Source organism: Chlorocebus sabaeus, chromosome 7 (genome assembly GCF_047675955.1).
Source record: "Chlorocebus sabaeus isolate Y175 chromosome 7, mChlSab1.0.hap1, whole genome shotgun sequence".
Lineage (NCBI taxonomy): Eukaryota > Metazoa > Chordata > Mammalia > Primates > Cercopithecidae > Chlorocebus > Chlorocebus sabaeus.
The window spans coordinates 62,477,430-62,498,333 of NC_132910.1; the positions used below are offsets into that span (position 1 = coordinate 62,477,430).

Below are 20,904 nucleotides of genomic sequence, written 5' to 3' on the forward strand. Positions count from 1 at the left end.
GAGGTCAAGAGATTGAGACCAACCTGGCCAACATGGTGAAACCCCATCTCTACTAAAAATACAAAAATTAGCTGGGCGTGGTGGTACGTGCCTGTATTCTCAGCTATTCGGGAGGCTGAGGCAGGAGAATTGCTTGAACCCAGGTGCTGGAGGTTTCAGTGAGCTGAGATCATGCCACTGCACTCCAGCCTGGGCGACAGAGTGAGACTCCATCTCAAGAAGAAAACAAACAAACAAACAAAAAACTCTAGAGCTATTATACAACTCTCAAAGAGTTGTCTGAAGATTTCAAGTCTTAGAATCACTCGATGTATTTATGAAAAAGTTAGATTCCTAGGCCTTTGCCCAGACTCACTATATGAGTCTCTATAGGTTTAGAAATAGCTCCAAGTTTTTCTTTGACACTTAGAATTTGGAACCATTAATTTAAAATAATGAATGGCAATTAATACAAAGCTTAATTTTCATAATTAAGGGTTAGTTTTGGCAAGTTAGACCATGTTATATTTTATATATGCCTGTGTGTGTATAGGTTGTATAAAATAAATGATATAAATATGTTATAAATATGTAAAATTTGAGATTTTACTAAAAATAAGTTGAAACATTAGGCTTGGGATTTCTTTTTAAAAAGTCAAAATTATGTAATTTGTCATTACATAATTTGGGTTATTTTCATTTTTGCCTTTATTTTTTATAGACAAGGTCTTGCTTTGATAGTTCACTATAAGCTCTAACTTCTGGGCTCAGGCAAGTTTCCTGCCTCAGTCTCCCAAGTAGCTAGAACTACAGACACATGCCACCATGCCCAGTTAATTAAAAAAATTTTTTTTTCAGAGATGCTATCTTGCCCAGACTGGTCTTGAACTCCTGGCCTCAAGTGATCTTCCTGCTTTGGCCTCTCAAAGTGCTGTGACTACAGGCATGAGTCACACCACCTGGCCTTGCCTAGGTCTTTTAAGTGAGAATATTAACTTGAAGTTCCACTGTATTTTTAAAAATCATGTAGGAAAGAGGACTTTTTTATAGATGGGAATTTTATCTTAAAATGTCCCTTAAAATATGAAAACTCAGAAACATATTTTATAAATACATAATATAAAAATATAAAATTTTGCATTCCTTGATGTAAAAAAAATAGAATGAAGATAAAATCAAGAGCTAAGTTTTTATTCTATATTTGGTCTGGGTACTGACTTTGAAGTCAAGCTACCTTTTTGTTTCTCCTTGCACAATTCTCAGTAACCAGTCTTCCATTTAACAACATCTTGGGTCCAGAAGCATCCCTGGGTTTTGTGTAAACTAAATACAGAAATCAATTTATCCAACTGTGAGGTATAATCATCTCTTGGGTATAAAATGACATCTGGTTCATGGTGTCATCCGCATTATATAGCCACACTAAAGAAAAAATGACACACAGAAAGATAAATTAAAGATAAATTCAAATTCATGTGAACATAATGGAGTTCCCAAGCTGATGATATATGACTGATGCCTAAAGCAACAATCAGCAAATGGTTTAGTAATAGATGCACATAATTCCAGAGACTGACAAGCCAAAAGCTGGTCTCAGACTCAGATATACATGAACAGTTATTCTGTGCTACCTCTTTGTAGGTGTGGGGTACCAAGATACAGTCAAATACAGAAATGTTTCTAATGCTTACCTCAGAATGTCAAGCATTACTTAGAATGATGTATCTGATATGCAACTTGGTAGTTTATCATAAAATACTCTTTTTAAAATTTGAACAATTGCTACTTTTTGATGTCTCCAAAATGTTCATTTATAACTTTGACGTTTTTCATACACAACAGTTGTACCTCTAACTTCCTGTCTTTAGAAACTATGTTATCATCTCAAATTCAGCCTTTCTAAAATCAAATTAATGTTTTCCTCTGAACACGGGATCATATTACTGATTTCTCAGTTCTGTTGCACCGCTATTTTCCCTTATTATTTGTGTTCAAAGCCTTTCAGGGATGTTTTGGTACAGTATATGTGCTAAAACTTCTAGTCATTTTGCATACAATATCATTGTGAAACAGGTTTATTTTGAAAACATGCCATGGATACATTGGGGAAAAAACACCTTTAGTTCAAGATATCAAACCAGATTTCTCAATACCCAATTAAATTACACATCCTGCTTCTAACCACGTAAAATGAGAAAATATGACACTTTAGGAAAGATATTTGATCATCTAAATAAAATTAGCAGCAAGGAATAAAGCATATGGTAGAATTTTTACCTGAAAAAAAAATCAAGACCCTATTTCTCTCTTGATGAGGAAAGAGTTTCTGATTTTATAGAAATCATCTGTTTACACTACAGAAGAATATTTTATCTTTTTTTTTTTTTTTTTTGAGACGGAGTCTTGCTCTGTCGCCCAGGCTGGAGTACAGTGGCCGGATCTCAGCTCACTGAAAGCTCCGCCTGCCGGGTTTACGCCATTCTCCTGGCTCAGCCTCCCGAGTAGCTGGGACTACAGGTGCCCGCCACCTCGCCCGGCTAGTTTTTTGTATTTTTTAGTAGAGACGGGGTTTCATCATGTTAGCCAGGATGGTCTCGATCTCCTGACCTCGTGATCCGCCCGTCTTGGCCTCCCAAAGTGCTGGGATTACAGGCGTGAGCCACCGCGCCCGGCCGTGTTTATCTTTTTAAAAAATGTGGCAGGGTGATTTTTTGTTTTTTCCCCCACTTCTTCCTGATGATTTTCCTGGGCACGGCCTCCACCAAGAATCAGATTACAGAAGCAGCCATTGATGATACAACCTAATGTGGAGACTCTTGGAATCCTGGGGAGGAGACCAAGAGATGAGAGTGTCAGCTCCCTAATTTTAGGGACCTGTATCAGATGAACTGGGGAAGAGGACTGGAGAATTTGAAGAGTGAAAAGCACACACAACTTTCTCCTCATGCTCCATCTCAGACTCTGTCTGAATTGGAAGAGATAATTAAAATCAAACAATAAAGATGTTCTCTATATGCATCTGGGTCCTGGCTAACAGGACTTTGGTTTAAAAATGGGCCATATGACTGTTTTTCTCTACAACAAAGGACATGATACTGGAGACAGAATCCTCTTCAGGATAGAATCCTAGGGGTCTATTTCTGTATATGGCAATGTTACGTTTTTAGGTCATGCCCCATTACAAGAATGTTGACAAGAAAGCTCACGGAAGAGATTTGTGAAGGATAAGGAGTTAGTAAGGAAGAGCCGATTCTTGACAGGGCTGATATTTGCCTCCAAGTGTCATCATGAATTTGAATATTGCTAGTATAACATTTTCCCATCATAATTGCAAACACTCTATTTTTACAAGGTAGCAGGCCAGACTGTTGGAAATTGGCAAAATTGGATGAAAATAAGCACATCCACCTTTTCGGGAGCTGCCACGAAGGAAGAGGTTCTTTCATACACATTTCGTATTTTGCAGAGTAGTTTGGTCCTTTCTAGCTTATCATCCTTCTCATGTGTATTGGGAGAGAGAGAGTTAGAGACAATTAAAAAATCAATGAGAATCCTGTTACTAGAGAATTCACTGTAGCCCTACTACTAGAGAACTAAGAAATGCCCCAAATCAGTGACTGCAAATCACCAACAAATCCTTAGCACTTCTTATGTGCCATAAACCTTGCCAAATGCTTGACACAATGTATGTTTTTCAATCCTCGTCGCAATTCTATGAGATAGAGACTATTAACCAATTGTGAAGATAAGGAAATAGGTTTGGTGAGGTTAAATAACTTTGATAAAATCATTCAGCAGATAATAACAAGAATACTTATCATGATAAAGCAAACAGTTGCATAGAACTTACTGAGGGCCTCCTACTGCTAAGTGATCAATATATACTAAAAATATATACTAAAAAGTTTAAACCCACAGCAACCCTATGAGGTAGGTACTGAAATTACTATAATTATTCTCATTTTTATAGATAATTAAATTGAGGCCTGGAAAGATTAAGTTACTTTCCCAAGTCACAAATCTAGTAAGTGGTAGAATCAGAATTCAAAATTAGGATTTCAGTCCTCACAATCTGTACTCTTTACCATGAAGCTATGGGAATACATTATAGAACCATAGATCCAAGGAAGGAAACCTTACCTCCCCCAAGCTTTTACCATCAAAACCTAAGTGTCTGCATACATAAAAAATAGTTACAGAGTGAATAAGACCTAATATTTGATAGCACTATAGTCAACAATAACTTAATTGTACATTTCAAAGTAACTAAAAGAGTATGACTGGATTGTTTGTAACAAAAGGATAAATGTTTGAGGGGATGGGTACCCAATTCTCTGTGATGTGATTATTAATCTCTGTATGCCTGTATCAAATATCTCATGTATGCTATAAATATATACACCTACTATGTACCCATAAAAATTTAAAATAAAAAAATTAATAATAAAAAACCTAAGGGTCACCCCTTGAAACACAGCTATTGATATAAACGTATTGTCTTTTTTGTTTTTCATAGTTTTGATATATGAATGTAGATATTAAACATATTCTATTGATATGATTTATTCTCAATAGCAAAGGATTGTGATTAAAGCAATGGAAATTAAGGACACAAAGATATCAGAAGGCAAGCACTTTGAGATGTTTATCTCTCCATTATTTTGAACCTTTAGGTCAACTTCTTTTGAATAAGTGTGTAGGTTAGTAAACTGAGTGAACTATAGAAAATTACGTTATTGACGTATTTTTGTGTGTATGGTTATACTACTTAACAAGTAAGTGATCTCCAAGAAAATCAGTCCTAAGTCAAAAACAGTATTGAGTAAATTAATGTGCCTTTACTATTGGTGGGCAATAATGAATATTCTGCTAATCTTTAGAATTATTGCAATTAGCACCCAGCACTACATCGCAGACTTCCTTCATGACTTAATCTTTATTTTTAATCTGAAATTGATTTTACATTTGTAATTATTGGTCTACTATGTGGTGTTTGGCCTTTACTAGCTATGCAAAACAATAGCTGGATACTAGAAGGCATTTTATTATAATCTTACTGTTTTTACCATGATTGAATGGTAAAAATATGTCACCACTATTATGATGTCATTTTAAACTTAAATAAGCTTAGACCACTTATTGAAAAATCCTGCATAATTTTAAATTGATGTTGACATTAAAAAGGATTGCCTATAATGATAGTGTCTTGTAGCTTTAAGTAGCAGTCTGAAGTAAATCTAGTAATAATTATGGTTACATCTTGATCACTTGCCTTTTCCTGTTTATTAACCTTGTAAGGAAACATATTGTTAGAGTCATCTTTAATTCATACAAAAAATTAATCCCCTTCCATCCCTTCTTAGACCTTAAAACAAGAATAGAGAGTGTGAGTTCAGTGCTCGAACTTTTTTCCTGGAGAGATTCCCACATGCAAAACGGAGGCAAATCTACTAAAAGCTAAGTACCTTCATCACACATCAGCTTCGAGGACCTTCTGTTACTGTCTGTCCATCTCTTCATCTCTCTTGGGAGGAGCCCGAACCCGCACAGCCCAGGGCCTGCTGAAACCAGCCAGTGGTAGAGCCGTCAAGACCAGCCTATTTGAAAAGAAAATAATGAAAGACAAAATCTCATCAGCCAACCTGAATTGCTGATCCCCGGAGGGTGCTCTAAGAAAAGTTGGAAAAGATTATGTAAAATAGCTCTCATATGTTAGGCAGGAAAAATTACTTATTGCCTCTAAACAGAAAGATTGTAAACAAGGTTTCCCATTTTTGCAAGAAAGAAAGATCAGTTGCATCAGATGCTGCCTTCAAACACAGCTTCTATAAAGTGCCATCAGGTTTAGATTCAGCCACTTGTGTCCAAGAGAGAAGGGGAGAAATGGGAGAGATTTATCTCTCTTGTCTCTAAGCCTCCTTCTGTGTTGGGCAGAGCCCAAAGTCTAAACAGATAGGATCCTTTATCCAAAACCCACACTTCTGCCTTTTCATCCTAAAAGTGAAACAAAACAATTTGGCAGTTCAATCGTCAAAGAAACAGTAATATTTTGTAAAGAGTTAACCATGAAAATGTGACCAAATCAGTATTTGTTTACTGTCTCCTCTTATTAAGAATATGCAGTTTATGTATAAATTTGTGTAATTCTTACTTTGACTTAAAAAATTATGAATAAATGAATGTGTTTCATAGTTATACCGATGCTGTTATTGATTTTAACTATATTACAAGTTGATGGTTTGTATATATAAATGTTACAGACAAAATCAATGAAATTTAAAGTATGTGTGACCTCTAATTGTGTATGTATTTTCACATATTTTAAAAGTTGCTAAATAAGCATGATAACTTGAATTTCTTTCTCTTTCTTTCAAACTCTACCTACCCCAAGCCTCACTATTATTTTGCACCCTTTCCTGATCACTCTAGTCCATAGCAGTCTCCTTTTTGTAATAAACCCAAAGAACGGTCGTTTCTAAACATTTTGCCATAAAGCAAGTTAATTTTTACCTTTTGTAGACCCCACCTATGCTTCCAGATTTTAGTTAGCAAAGATGTATTTACTTTGTCATTTGTTTCTTCACTTTCTATTTTATGGGTACTATTAACCAGCAGTAGACAATAGTGGCACTGATTTGCCAAATTTGATGAAAAGAGCCAGGTCTGGGATTTGGACTGAGTGAATGTGGGCAGATGTGGTACAGGTGTTTGGAGGACACAGAGGCTGAAGTCCTCGGACTCCTCAGCAGAGCAGAGCAGTGTGGATTAGGGCTTGGACAGAGAGAGAGCGAGCTGATGACTGGAAGTGTGTGATTGCCAGAGATGAGTGGGAATGCTGCACAAAGCCAGGAATGGACCAGGAGCTGGATCACCCATTGTCAATGTAGGATCTGATTGTAAGTGAGAGGCAAATAGCACAAGAAGTACATAGAGAAAAATTAAGAGCAATCATCTGTCACTTGTATATTATTATATAATTAAAGCATGGATCCATTCATCAAGAAAGTGTCTTGCCTTATCCCTGGAGTGTCATTCCTATTTGAGTCTTTAGGGGAACCTAAACAACTTCTGAAATAATTTTAGCAAAGTGTTTGTCTCTGGTAAATGCACATTAGCTTTAAAAAACTATATTAAAAATATTAAACATTTATGAAGAATCACTGTGCTGCCTCTTCCTATGAGAAGTTCCAGTCCCAATTTCACTGGTCTAGGGAAAAGGAGTGGAAAGAAAATGTGCTATTTCTTTCTGAACAATAGCTTTAAGAGCTCTCCTGTGGCTCCACCATGCTATCTTTTCCATTTGCCATAAAACCAGCAAAGTTTTAGGTAGGGAATAAAAAGAAGCTGGAACAGATATCATGTTGGACCCCAGGTAGACATGCAATGTGAGTGAAAAATCCACCTTTATTTTGTAAGTCGCTGAGATTTTTGAGATTGCTTGTTATCATGGCATTGTTTAGCATGATCTGATAGCATACATTGTCATTGACATGATTGTTTATCCTGGAGGTCAGTCAGTATTCGTATGCCCTTTGCATTTTTTACATAGTATTTTTAAATCTTATTTACCTAAGTTGTATGTCCCTTGAGAATAACTTTAATATTTTTTTTTTTTTTTTTTTTTTTTTTTTTTTTTTTTTTGCTTTTTGATCCACCATTTAAACAGTAAACTTCTGAAATAAAGAACTTTAGAATGTGTCAAGGTTAATCAATGAGTGAATAACTTAACATATGCTCCATTTTAGTAACTATGAGTGATACAAACATGTCAAAGAAAGTGCAATTAAGATAAATATTTCCATATCGACAAGTCTATAGCAATTACCAATCAATTCATCTCTTTCTGATAGTAAAGCAAACGATACTTCCATTCTTTAATGAGACATCTGAAGGCACAGTGTACAATTAAAAACTATAAATATATGGTTGAAATTATTTTATAAAAATAAAGCATCACACTTTTAACTTGCACTACTGACGACTGCCTAATATGGCACTTGTTGTACACATTTTCAAGAACAGAGTTACTTTAAAACTAAAGTAGGGGAAGTTTCAGATGGGAAGCTTTGCTGGTAACCTCAGGATATTTACTCCATTTCTGAGGCTGACCCTCACCCTTGATGTGAGAAAATTAGGTTTAAGTTTCTATTGACTGATAGATTGAAAAGAATTATAATTATACCAACTGAAGTATGATTGAGGATGCCAAGTTATTTATTTACAGACAAGAATAGCTATGTTCATGATCCTTTCTCCTGGTACTCTTATTCAGGAAAGGTCAGGGACTAGGAAGTACATAGAGTTGGAACTAGTTGTTGGAGATTTTTCATGAGAAGTACGTATCACGTGGCCATTTTATTGAAATGTAATTTCAATAGTTGGAAGTAATGAAATCTCTTTGTCCTGTATTAAATAATAGGTCTCTAGTGGTAGAATGCATTTGTTAGATTCATCACTGTTCTTCCCTTTTCCACTAATGTTGCTATTTGAAATCCATATTCAATCTGGGTCATCTTTTCTCATTTATATGGCATATGTATTTTTTCTTTTGATGTACTCATGTTTCTAATAAGTTTGAAGAAAACATTCTTGCCTGTCAGATGGTAGAACTGCCTGATAAACCAGTGTTTTTACTTAATAATTGAGCTCTTCGTGGAGAATATCCTCTTTTTATGTTTTCTTGTTTGTAAGAAGTACTTCCCAATTGCTATCATGTACTGCTTCTGAATAGCCTGGGGGCAACATGCAGGTAACTGTGAGAAAAAAGTACTTTGCTTAGTATTCAGAAGACCTAGGTTCCAGACCAGGCTTTAGATTGTATTATCTGTGTGACTCTGATTAAATTACTTATTTTTTCCAAGCCTTGGTTTTCTAATATGTAAAATAGAAGTTATGTTATCTTCTTCACAGAGTTGTAAGGATAAGTAAATGCTATGCGAATATGGGCTAATATAAACATAGACTTGAGGGTGTCATCAGGTAGCACAACCATAGCTCTATGTGTTCTTAAACTTCTCTCGTACAGCCTAGACACCACAGCAGTGGCTGGACCATGTATTTAAGGAATTCTATCTTCTCCTGGAAAGGTCCTTGTCTTCCTCCCACCATCTGATTCATAGTCTTTCACTGCAGTTTGATTAAAAGACCCTTAGAAGTAATTTGGTCATGTGTCTGTGTTTACCTCAGTCAACATAAGACACCCCAAAACCCCATAATCATCATTCATGCCTTAGACTTCCATGCCTATATGGTTCTGTGTATTCCATAATTTGACTCACCCTAACACTTTCAGTCATTAGCAAAATCTTCGATGTCAGAGGTAGAGAACATTATTTTTAAAGGGCCAGATAGAAAATATTTTAGGCCTTGGGAGCCAAGAGACAAAATCAAGGATATCATGGAGGTATTTCTATAACCATTAAAAATGTAACTATTTTAAAATACAAAACCTATTCTTTGCACCTGGACATAAAAACAAGAGTTTGACTGACCACAGCCTGGCAACCCCTGCTCTGCATCTTCAGTCTCCTCACAAAAATTTCTCTTCCCCCTCTTGGTTTATGTGGACCCTGGCTCTCCCCAAGCACTGCTCCCTGAGCATATTTCTATGTGTCGTCCTCATTAACGATGACTTTTTCCATCTACAACCTTCATATCACCATGCCTGGAGGTAAGAGTAAGGGTCTTCCTAGATCTCATTGCTGCCTGCAGACCATTGTAACAACCCTCTTCCTCTTTCAAACATTCCTTCTCAGAAACATATGCTGCTTGATTATTCCACCTTCTATTCATTCTTGCCGTAATCATCACCAGATTTCTGAGACACTACTTCCTCATCTCGTCAACTTACAATCATAAGTAGATCCTATCCATTATGCTACCATCTATCCTGCTCCAACACAACTCCTATCATAAATCATGGTGATTTCAGTATCTATGCAGAGAAACCTTTCCAGCATCCTGACTGCTCAGGTCCTTGACCCCCTCATCTCATTAACTTGCCTTCCAGTGCACCTTAGTCGCTGTAGCTATGCCTAGATCTTGTTGTTATGAATTATTGCACCTTTTCATAATCTCAACTTTAAGCACTCCAATCTCAGACTTTTGCGTGCCTACTTCCCGCCCTCCCCCGCCCCCCGCCACCCGGTCTCTCATTCTCACTCTGTCTGGTACGCTAACTCCAAAATGCCTTTCTTTCCAGTTCCTATTTTTCCACTTTCCATCATATCCTTATCCTTACATAGCTTAGATGCTGTGGTCCATCATTATACTGACTTTCCTGCATACCACCTCAGCTATTTTCTCATCCATTATCTTGGCCTAGAAAAATCCCAAGCTTATTAAATTCAACTCCTAACTCACTATTCGGCTGCCCAAGCAGCTGACTTGAGCTGAGGAAAACCATACAATCAGGTTCTTGTGTCTCTCATTAAGTTCACAACCACTACTCTCAGGTGAGCTCTTAGTGCTGCTCTGCAACACACCTCTTTATCCTTAGGTTCTGTACTCCTCTCCTAGAAGATTATTTCACACCTGAAAAAGAAAACTCTAATCTCCCACATCCTTTTTCTGCCATCTTTCAAAATATGACCTTTTTTTTCTTATTTCATTGAAATAATGGAAACAATCAAAAGGCAATTTCGGTGTGCTTCTGCAACAGATATACCAACCTGTGCACATCAGTCCCTAAACATTCTACCTTCCCTCCAGGTAGAAGCTATACATTACCTTTGCTCCCTCTAAGGCTAGCCCCTCTTTCATGCATTGTGTTCCTCATCACATCTTAGGGAGATTGTTTCTACATTTGCTTTCTCTATCCTGTATCAGATTATACCTGTCTGCAGGAACATTCCCAATATTCTACATCTATGTTATAATATCACACATTCTAGAAGAAAGTCATTTGGCCTCAATACACTTCCAGATACCTCCCCAGTTCTCTGCTAACTTTTATAAAAAGTCACCTCAAAAGATTGTATTTAATCTCTCTCCACTTTTACACCCATTCTCTCTTTAACATACTTCATTCTGGTTTCAACTCCAACCACTTCCCAGGGACAAAGAGCTCCATATAGCAAAATCCAGTGGGCACTTTTATTTTCTTACTTCACTTACTGGGAAGCAGGTTTTGACACAGCTGGTGATTTCTTCCTTGAGACATGCTTGACCTCTGGAATACCACTCTCCTTTCATGATCCTTTTACCTCATGAAATGCTCCTTCTGGGCTTGTTCCTCTTTATCTTCACATCTGAACATGGTAGCTATCCAAGGTTCAATCTATAGACCTTCAGTACTCTCTCTTTCTATACTCAGTTTTCAGTGAACTAATTCGGTTAGTTTAGCTTTAAATGTCATTTATACACTATTTCCAGAATCATTTCCTTTGAATTCCAGATTCTAATATCTTACTGCCTATCTAACATGTCTAGGTGGATATCTCATATGAACTTCAAATCTAACATGTCCAAGTCCAAGTTATATATTTTCTCCCAAATCCCACCATTAAAACCTCTTCCCATCTCAGTAAACCAGAATTCTATTCATCCAGTTGCTTGGATCAAAAAAAAAATTGAAGCTTTTTTGACACCTCTTTTCCCCCACACACAATCTAACACAGTTCTGTTGATTTTACCCTTCAAGTATTGTTTAGAATCTCACCACTTCTCTCTCCACCTTGAGTATCTCAGTCCAAGGTAGCATTATCTCTTACGTGAATGCTTTCAGTTGTCTAAGTCATGTTTTTTTTTCTTTCTTCCACCCCAATTTCTCTGTAGTCTGTTTTCTTCTGCAGCAAAAAATATTCTATTAAAATATAAGTCACAGATTGTTTTCTGCTTAAAACCCCAATGACTTTACATTTCTATTATTTCTTTGAGAATTTCTTGCCTTCTCTATTTCTAATAGTAAGATGCTAGAAATCTTAGCTTATTCCTTCACATTTTGTTCGTTTCCTTTCATATTTAGTGTCATTGTATGTTTCTCTATAATCTTGGATATTTCCTTGGCTTTATTTTCTTGTCCATTAATTAAAAATTTTAATTTCAGAGATCTTAGTTTCACTTTCTATAAGCTTTCTCATAAACCTGTATAGATTATTTGTATAGCATTCTATTCTTGTTTTGTGAATATAATGCTTTCTTGAAACTACATAAATGTGAATTAGTGAATTCTTTTTTCTGATTTTTTATTTGCCCCTTTATGATGATTTTTCATTTTAATTTATATAGATCTTTCTCCTTTATGCTGTTCTTTTTTGTCTGAAAAATCTTGGTTGTCTGTTTATATTCAATCAAGAAGCATAAGTTAACAAGTGTGCATTTTCTCTGCTAATAGGTAAATGTTAGGTGTGTGCCATGCATGGTAGACTTGGAGATCAGTGTGTGGCTGGACATGATTTATTGACTGGGAGGTTTAACTTTAAATTGAATGAGCAGAGGCAGCTATTAGGTCTCAGGTCCCCCAGAATTCAAAACAAAGGGCTTTATTCTTGGCAGACGCATTCACAGCAGAAGCCTTGATTTAAGCAAGTAGGTCTACTCCAACTCTTCAGAAAAGAATCCCCTGGGGATTTTATCTAGAGGAGAAACACTCGAATTTTTCGTTGCTGCCAATTGGGAGTACTGATTGGTGAATTTTACCATATACAGATCTTCATTTAACATCTCTTTTTCATCCTTCTCATTTGTTCTTGACATAACTTCATTATAATCCCTCACAGCACATCTTGAACTTAAACTGTTTTGTATAGTTTCAGCCATCCATTAGCTTTCATGCTTCTTTGACTTTCAGAAATGAATTAAAATGTTTTCTCTACTGACAACTCAATTTTCTTACTTTTTAATTCTCCGCCTGGTTATGAATTTTTAATTTTTATTGTTTATAGTTCTACAGCTTAGTAGGCATGACCAGGTTTGTGATGGAAGAAACAACTTTCCCTGTCCATCTATTGCAGAGTTTGTGCTATTTAATGAGATCATCATATTTTCTCTGTGGGTTTTCCATTTTGGTGAACATATAATTTCCTTAATTTTTTTTCTCCCAAATTCTGGAAGGGCTATTCACTTCATCTATATCAATTACAAAACCAATGTTACTCGTGTCTAATGCAGTGTCTCTAATGCCAGGCCATGGACTAACATTGGTCCACCATAGCCTCTTAGGAACCGGGCTGCACAGCAGGAGGTGAGCAGTGGGTGAACCAGCATTACCATCTGAGCTCCGCTTCCTGTCAGATCAGTGGAGGCATTACAAGGGTGAACCCTATTGTGAACTCCACATGTGAGGGAACTAGGTTGTGCCCTCTTGATGAGGTAGAACAGTTTCATCTCCAGACCAGTCCCCACCTCGCACCGCTTGTCCGTGGGAAAATTGTATTCCACAAATCCCGTCCCTGGTGCCAAAAATGGTTGGGGACTGCTAGTCTAATGGAAATTCATTTTCATGCAGAAAATAGTCTTTATAATAGTTAGTATTAAAAATTGGTATAAAGATGAAATTGAATGGGTAGAATTTCAGTTCCACAGTATTTGATAAAAGTTTCTTTCTCTATGGAACATGGCAAAATGCGTTAATGAGAAAAAAAAAAAAAAGTCTTGTTTTCCTTTGGTGGCATCATGATGATTACTTACCATGGGACATTTTCATTACTTACATATGTTTGTTGCTTTTTGATTTGTTAAGTGTCTATGATTCAGCATCATTTTCTCTAATGCAAGATGACGAGAAAACCCTCAAACCACAGTGGGTTCTGCTGGGATATCCTCTCAAAATATTCACATTTGTCAACCAAGTGTGGCATACTAAAAAGAAAAAAAATGAGACTTTTTAAAATAATAAAGTAGAAGTAACTCATTAATAGTTTCAACAATAAATGCCAAAATTCAGTTTTCCATTAAAAGGTTTTTGTCAAGTTGAAGAAAATTATTTCATTTTAATGGTTTTTATATTTTGTAACTTTAAAATTATTGGCATGTTTTAATTTTTTTCCCTTAGAAAAGTTATATTTAGTTATTTCACTACCAATTTGAATTTACAGCATATGCTTACTCTAATTACAAATTACTTTTCTAATTTAAACATTATGATCACTATATTCTTAGCATCTAGTAAGGTAGATAAATGTAAATGAATTTCAGCGATTTAGATATAATGTTAACATTCACACTCCTCCAATATTATTCAGATGACTAAGACATTTAGATTATCTTAATTCAAAGGTACCTAATATTCATTAATATCATTTTGTCATAGAGTCCAGCTATAATTACTTATGTAAATAAGTAAGTTAGTAGTAAAATATGTAATACACGACTGGGCTTGGTGACCCAGGCCTGTAATCCCAGCACTTTGGGAGGCCCAGGTGGGCAGATCACTTGAGCTAAGGAATTCGAGACCAGCCTGGGCAACATGACCAAACCCAGCCTCTACAAAAACATACAAAAACTAGCTGGGTGTGGTGGTGGGCGCCTGTAGTCCCAGCTACTGGAGAGGCTGGGGTGGGAGGATCGCTTGAGCCCAGGAGGCAGAGGTTGCAGTGAGCCAAAATCGCACCCATGCACTCCAGCCTGGGCAACGGAGAGAGAGCCTGTTAAAAATAAAAGTAATATATGTCCTATTTATAAAAGAATCATTTGGAGTTGCAAACATACTAAGTTATAACACAGATGAATTTGGTGATTGAATTTAATACATGGTGAGCAGGCCATTTTTACATAGGGCTAATTGCAATGCCATTTAAAGTAAGGAAGGTCCCCAAAAGCTATGCCCTAAAGTCATGTAGTAAGCACAAAAAAGTAAGAAGAGAGTTTTGCAAAGTTAATTTTTGAAGGGGTAAAGTCTCTGTTTTCTCTTCTTCTTAGCACAATTTTCTATGTCATAACTTCTCTGTGATCCTCACCTGGCCTCAGCTGCAGCTCAGCCTCTACCTGCTGCCATCCGTACAGGCTCCTCCCCTGCTTCTGTTGTTCTGCCCTCCTCTGCTCTGCATTGGAGACCCACTGCACCTGGCCTGAGATTCTCAAGGACTCCTGTTAGAAACAATTTTTCTGCCCTCTTTTCTTCTTGCAAAATTTACCGTCTTGCAAAATTTGCCTACATCGGTAAATTTTCCAAACTTTTGTTAATAAAGCTAATCAAGAAAAAAATTTTGAGCATTCAACTTCAGAATATTATTTTTGGTTATTTGTACATTGGATGCATGAACTGCTGTATGAATATATGTGTTTCATAACACATACAAAAATAAAAATTAAGGGTAACTGAGGAAAAAAGTGGTTAGTGAAACTTTATTCCTATACTCTGATAGAAGTCTAGTATTTCCTTTGTGGGCACACTCACTCTAGAGACAACTGCATAGATCATTACTTTGGGTACAGCCATGTGGTTGAAAATCAAATAAATTATTTCTTGTAGGATATTGATGAGGGCCATTGACTTAATGTCTCTCTGTTTTCAGACATGGTTGTACTTGAATAAGAGTTTTTCTGCTGAAGATATGACACATTATGGTATCACAATCTGTGTGAAAACCCCGACGATGGAAATTTTTAAGGGGAAGCATTACCTCAAAGCCCCCTTTGCATAAACTTAAAATTGACCATAGAGACAGATATTTTTACAAGAAGATACAAATTTGTAAAAGGAGATGCTACCAATTAGGTGGGTATTGGAACATGTAAACACTTTTGGGGATATTTCTCTAATAACAGTCCTTGGGTTGGAGTAGCACAGAGTTATACTTTATTCTGAGAATTATTTTCTTATTTGTTTATTCTCTTTAATTGCAGATATATAAAATGGCTATAGCTTATAGTTTCAATATGGTTGCTACTTCAATATTTAAAAAATTACAGTTTTTTTCTAACTAGAAAGAATTTTAGATTTTATTTCATCCAACCTCTTTATTAGGCAGTAGAGTAATTTGAGAGTAGAGAGGTTTAGTGGCCCTATTGAGGTCACAGAGGTACTGACAGGACTAAGGCTTTACAATCCAGCTCTTCTTCCTGTAGGACCAGGATGCCTTCTCTTCTCAATCAGCAGAAATATAAAGGGATCCTATCTGAAAAATGCTCTGAACTATGTGCCTCTGCTTGCATTCAATTTGCTACAGGGAGTGTCAACTATAGATCCCAGAGTTTAAAATCTCATCCATATTACAGCTATGGTGACTTGGATTTATAACTCAGAGAACAATTTTTCTAATCAGTCTTGGTGAGCAGAGCAGGAATGAAGCATAAAGAGGAAAAAGATAGACCAAAACTTATGTATAGTAGAATCCAAGCATACAGAAACTTGGAAAGGCTCAAGAAGCCTGTAGAAAAATATGTTCTAGTTTTATGAATCTCTCTTGCAAAGAGAATTTTTAGAGCTCTGTTTTCAAAGTATCTAAACTGGAATGGGATTTGGATGATAGAGAGCCAAGACACTGTGGTGAAGACAAATGAGGAAGCATGCGTAGATATACACTGACTCTGAATAACCAATTATTGATTTGAATTAAACTTTGAAGAACCCCAAGGACTTTTTTAGAAGATGGAAACAGAATGAGGAATACTGTTTCCTGAGTACTTAGGATGCACCATGAACTGTTACCTTAAAGACATTGATTGGGTATCCTTTGATCTGCCATTTCTTTGAGTTAAAGACCCCTCTTCAGGTGCAACTATATGCCACACTCTAACATAACCATATATTTGTTACTTCCTATTGTCTGTTGCTCTTATTAAAATGTAGCCTCCCTCTTAGATATATATCTAAAAGAAATGAAGGCATATGTCCACATAAAAACCTGTTCATGAATGTTCTTAGCAACATTTTTCACTGTAAACAAAATAGTAGAAACAACTCCATCTACCACCTGATGAATGGATAAACAAAATGAGGTATACCCGTACAATAAAATATCATTCAGTGACAAAAATGAGGAAGTACTGACATATGTTATAACATGATGAAACCTTGAAAATATGCTAAGTGAAAGGAGGTCAGTTACAAAATACTACATATTATATAACTCCGTATATTAACTTGCTAGTATTACCATAATAAAATATCATAATCTGGATGGCTTAAACACAAGAAAGTCATTTTCTCTCAGTTATGAGTGCTAGAAGACCGGGATCAAGATGTGAGCAGGTCTGGTTTCACCGGAGGCCTCTCTCCTAGACCACCTCTTGCTGTGATCCTCACACGGCCTTACCTCTGTCTACTTATGCCCCTGATGTCTCTTCTTCTCATAAGGACACTGCCCTATTGGATTAGGGCTTCATTCTTATGATGTCATTTAGTCTTAATTACTTTTTTAAAGGTCCTCTCTCCAAATACAGTCACATTCGAGGTTAGAGCTTCAACACACAAATTTTGGGGAAACAAAATTTGTTTCATAACACATTTATATGAGATATCCAAAATAGGAAAATCTACAGAAACAGAATGTAGGTTTGTGGTTGTCAGGGTCTAGGGAAATGGGAAAATGAAAAGGGATTGCTAATGGGTACAGGGGTTTTGGAGGGGATAATGAAAATGTTCTTGAGTTAGACAACGGTGATGGCTGTAAAACCCTGTGAATACATTAAGCACCATTGAATCATACACCTTTAATGAGTAGATTTTATGGTGTATAGATTATATCTCAATAAAGCTGCTTAAAAATGCAATCTCAATGTGGTAAAGGCACATTTGGAGATAGAAATAACGTCAGTTAATTTAACAAAGATAATTTAATAAGTAATGAGGAAGTGGGAAGACAAAAAAAAAAAGACTCTAAAGTATCACAAAAGTAGCAACTGGCACCCTTAGAGCTGGGAAAACAGAGAGACTGGAATTATTTAACATTTAGCAGCTTAGAGGAGATGAAATTTAGACCTTTAGGAAGGCACTCCCTGGCTGATGCTAGTGTCTCTGAGGAAAGGTGATACAGATTCTTTGAGTCTTGCAAAAACTGTGACATGGAATCAAGTACTGCAGGTGGAACAAGCTGGCCCTGCTGGGGTGACGGAGTGTTATGAGAAAAATGCTGTCAGAATCAGGAGGCAGGCAGGAGGCAAGCAGGAAGAAGGGTGTGCTATCCTCCTCCATTCGCCTCCAGATTCCTCAGGGAGCCCCCTGTTTTTAGATCCTAATAGAAAGCAGCTGGCAAAGGAGAACTGTAATTTGTAGGGTTCCAGCCCTAGCATCAGAAAGCTGATGATACAAGGATGAGTTAGAATTCCAGAGACAATGGCTAAACTAATGACACACAAGGTGTGGCTTAGCATAAACTACAGAATCTCTTCGACCTTTTCCAACCCCAGTGATTGTAGAGTCAAAGGGTTCATATAGTAGAAGAACAATGACCAAACGCTGGTCCACCTCCAATCCAGTACAGTGGGTGATTATCTAAGGTAGTTCTCAGACCCCTTTAAGGTATTCCCCTGAGCGTATCTTGCTGGGTGGTCAACACATTCCCTGGGTTTCTTGAGAAGCCTAATTAACCTGGCCACCCAGACAGACACCTGTCCAGCTCTGCTGCTTTCTATCTCACTAGGCTGGAAGATGGCCAGAGGTGCATAAGAAGCTGGGTAGCCCTAATCCCTTTGGTCTCCAAAATGCCACAGATTAAGTGAAGTAGTTTTAAGACCCTTGTTTGCATTTTCAACAACATAGTCTTACCTAACATATATTTTAGGTATTGATACAATAAAAGAATTTCAAGACCAAGCTGAACTTCTGTGCTTCAATCTATATTACATGATAGCAAGTAGATGCATATTAACAAACTTTTATAAGAAAACATTTACGCTGAGTGCAGTATTATGATATATATTTTTATGTTGTGATTCTCCTGCTACCATATTTTTAATGCATCCATTTTGCAGTAAGGATAGAGCTTTATTCTAATATTAAGTTCTTAATTTGGGGAGCTAAAATGCCAAATGCTTTTTTGTTTATGAAAGGATGATGAAAGTAGGTGGTAGTTTTTATTTTTGTTTATTATAGTGCCATTTTGTGGAAACATTAAAAAGACTACTCTGCATCAGCTTATCTCTATTTCCTCATGTCATTTGCACACATGGCAAAGTTTCTATATTCCAGTAACCAAACTTGAAATGACTTGTCCAATGTTCTGAATATTTCTTTCTTCTCTTCAGTTTTCTCCCATACTCCAACATGGCAGACATGAAGCACTGCTCTGTATTTCCCGAATACCTTTTTGGGGCCAAGGGTCTGTGCCAGGATATCTGAGGATCCTTCTAGTTTCAGGTGGCTAGGAGTACCAGGGAGCATTCTGTACTATGAAGTTGGTTCACAGGTTTTTTTTTTTTTTAATAATACTTTTGTTCTGCTTATTTTCATGGTCTTTCCTATGCTATCTTCCTATCCTTTTCTTTCTCCTTTTCTTTAGGGACTCCAGAATATCAGGAAGCAATTCTCATTTTTTCATAGTGCAAGAATCCCACCCAGGTTTTATTTCTTTTCTAGTTAAGTCACTGTTGGGCTTGTAGAAGTCAAGGTTTATTACTGCATATAAAATACTTATGACTAAAGCTTCCATTTTCATTTAAATGAGTCTATCAATATAAAAAGAATTTTTTTTACATTCAAATTCCAAATTATCAAAATATGACAATGCTACAGCTTACAAAAATTTACTCAGCTTTATATTTACTTGGCAAGCTATCAGACCCATTGTCACATCATTACCTAAAACTTTGATCTATAATTCAGAATTTATCTGATTTGGGAACTCTAATGGAATAGGCTCACTTTGAGGTCTTTGTATGTAAGAATTGAATTGTGTCTATAATTTGTATATGAGAATTGAATTGTATCAAGCCTGTATAAGGCTTGAATTGTGTCCTCTGTTTTCAGCCCACATCTTTATGTGGTTGGGCTGCTGTGTTTTGTACCAGTGGAAAGTTTCTGGGTGGTCTGCCAAGGGGATCTAGACAAAGCTCCCGCAGGAATCTAGTCTGGAGGTCACAAAGGCTTGGGATCCCGAGGACAAGCTCTACAAAAAGAAGACAATGTTCTAACATGATTGTAAAACACAGACACAAAAAGTAGTTTCAGCCATTGAGGCCACTTGAAAATCCAGTAGCATCTGATTGAATAGCATCTAGTCTGCAAACTGCAGATGTAAAGAGAAAACCCATTATTTTAATTAGGGTACCAGAATCCCTGGATCCCACCATTGTGTGCCCAACTGGCATTTTTCAGTTCCTCAGTTTGCAAACTCAGGAAAGTTTGTGTTAAGTATGTTAATTTAGTCTTCTACAAAATTAGCACCAAGCCTGATACCAATTCATACATATAGCTTATCCATTTGGTCTTTCTATTTATAACACAGAATTATAAATTCTAGTCATCTAATTATATAATAGATAAAATACAATTTCCTTTTGAGGGCAATAATTACTACTCAGGCAAAGTATGTGGTTGCTTTTCAAGAGACAGTTTATCTTCTAGCCTTTAAGAAAATTATCTTATCTATTTTTTCATAGCAGTAGTAAATTTCTGAGGATTTCCCAGGGTAAATAGTGTCACATGGGACAGGTATTAGACTTGCATGTGTGATGCTGTTATATATGTATCTATCATTTCTTTCAGTTTTTAAGAGAATCTGAGATATTAAGTGGTTGATGAAAAAGGCATAACTTTATCTTTTTGAAACGACAGAGTTATCAGGGGATCACCACTATGACTTAAGTATTAGCAGTAAAGATTCCGTCTCGCTCATTACAGTCATTTCAGTCTTTTAAATGAGATACATTATCAAAAACAAAGATAGGATTTGGGACACTGTGAAACCAACTGCTTCATGTTTTCAGAGATTTAAAGTATAAGTCCCTTTAGGGACTCAACATGTATATTTCAAAAATGAACCAGGTTTTAAAAAATGAGTTTCTGGACTAGATGATCTCTAATAATCTTTCCAGACCTCCAAT

At 36.4% G+C, this 20,904-nt stretch overlaps 1 long non-coding RNA gene across 1 annotated transcript in view; it reads right to left on the reverse strand.

Annotated features, from left to right (window-relative positions):
• LOC103236124 (uncharacterized) overlaps nucleotides 1-20,904 on the reverse strand; it is a 99,729-nt gene that overhangs the window by 35,581 nt on the left and 43,244 nt on the right. Inside the window, exons 2-3 of the long non-coding RNA XR_498068.3 lie at nucleotides 13,632-13,779; nucleotides 5,445-5,576 (exon numbers count right to left, since the gene is read on the reverse strand). This is a non-coding gene — a long non-coding RNA (uncharacterized lncRNA). The remainder of the gene's footprint in view (nucleotides 1-5,444; nucleotides 5,577-13,631; nucleotides 13,780-20,904) is intronic.